The sequence below is a fragment of the Pseudochaenichthys georgianus genome, chromosome 19 (genome assembly GCF_902827115.2).
Source record: "Pseudochaenichthys georgianus chromosome 19, fPseGeo1.2, whole genome shotgun sequence".
Lineage (NCBI taxonomy): Eukaryota > Metazoa > Chordata > Actinopteri > Perciformes > Channichthyidae > Pseudochaenichthys > Pseudochaenichthys georgianus.
In genome coordinates, this window is record NC_047521.1 from 13,805,310 (window position 1) to 13,807,314 (window position 2,005).

Consider the following 2,005-nt stretch of genomic DNA (forward strand, 5'->3'; position numbering starts at 1 on the left):
TTTGACGCAATTTAGTTACATTTCCATGACTTTTCCAAAACTTTGGGAAAAATATTGTTTTCCATAACTTTTCCAGGGCCTGGAATTTGCATTTTCAATTTCCATGACTTTTACAGGTTTTCAATGACCGTACGAACCCTGTGTTGGGTGGTTGCTAATTGCAAGCTAATAATGCTAGTAGTAAAGCGACCGTCGACTCCACGAGGACACACAGTGATAGCGGTTTATAACTCTAGCTTCCAACAAGGCGGAAACACCCCATAATGAAACGCGGCTAACATCGGTCCGCAAGCCCCGGGACGGTGGGATAAATAGGTGAACATGTGACAAAGCAGCGTTATAAAGTTAATAGCTTAGAGAAATAAAGCTTACAATAGTCCACATTCGTTTCCCTCCCACCGTATCACACACACAGGGGAGCGCCGTGGTTGCTAATTGCAAGCTAATAATGCTAGTAGTAAAGCGACCGTCGACTCCACGAGGAAACACGGTGATAGCTGTTTATAACTCTAGCTTCCAACATGGCGGAAACACCCCACAATGCAACGCGGATAACATCGGTCCGCAAACCCCCGGACGGCGGGGGGAATAGGTGAACATGTGACAAAGCAGTGTTATAAAGTTAATAGCTTAGAGAAATAAAGCTTACAATAGTCCACATTCGTGTCCCTCCCCCCGTCTCACACACACAGGGGAGCGCCGTGGTTGCTAATTGCAAGCTAATAATGCTACCGTGGATGTCGTACTGCGGTCAAGCCAGCCTCCACTTGGGAAAACACAGTCAAGCCAGCCCGCACGTGATATTGGGGTGCGCGAATATTAGAAGCATTACGGTAAAATCCCAGCGCTTACTCGGTCAATAACAAAAGCACCTATAAAAACAAACCAAACATATTAAATTAAGAAATATGTACTATATAATGTGATCAATAATTATTTAAAACAAACTACGTATAACTACCACGAGTAAATGTAAAATGTAAGGAGTTTCAAAATAAAAGTCCTTTGAAATCTCATATTGAAATCCCATATATGAGCTATCAGCCCCGTGTTTAGATAAGAATAAAACGAAATCTCTCCCTGATCCAAGACTCATCTCACTGCAGGGTGATAGAAGGACACCCCATCTACTCACTCAGAAAAAATCAGGACATTCTGATGTGGAGTTTCAAAATAAAAGACCTTTGAAATCCCATATATGAGCTATCAGCCCTGTGTTTAGATAAGAATAAAACGAAATCTCTCCCTGATCCAAGACTCATCTCACTGCAGGGTGATTGAAGGACACCCCATCTACTCACCCAGAAAGAATCAGGACATTCTGATGTGGAGTTTCAAAATAAAAGACCTTTGAAATAAAAGAAAGGTCTTTTATGATTAATTCTCCTATCCACTATCCCTTAACCCCGTGACGTTTCACTCAGAGGTCAAGGAATAGGAGATAGGGTTAGAATTTAGGAGCTGATTTTTAAACTATCCGAACGCAACCGAGTTCTCATTTCTTTCACCGCCTGCTGCTTCCCCTCCTCTCTCCTCGGTTCCCCTCCTCAGTCCTCCGCTCGCATCTCCTGTGGGCGGCACCAAGTCTCGAGGAGGGGAGTCGAGGAGGGGAAATTTGAGTATTGAGAAACCTCTGATGAAAGCAGTTTCTAAAATAATATCCAGGGGATTCATGCAGAGCTGTCATTGGCTGAGATAAGTCCGGCCGTGCGTCACGCCTCCACCGTTCCCGGAAATGCATCCGCGGATGAGCCGTGGAGGAACCATCAGTGTATCCTCGGTTAGAGCTCCTCCTCGACGCTCGATCCTCGGTGTGCATTTAGAGAAATGAGATGTCCTTCAACATGGCGCGCTGAAATTCATTTCCGGGTCACTACCGGAGGACCGAGGAGTCGAGGAGGGGAAATTTGAGTATTGAGAAGCTTCTTATGTTATGTCTTATGTTTCTGTTCCTGTGAGTGTTCCTGAATCCTGTGTTCTTCAATTTCCCATCTCTCATTGCCTA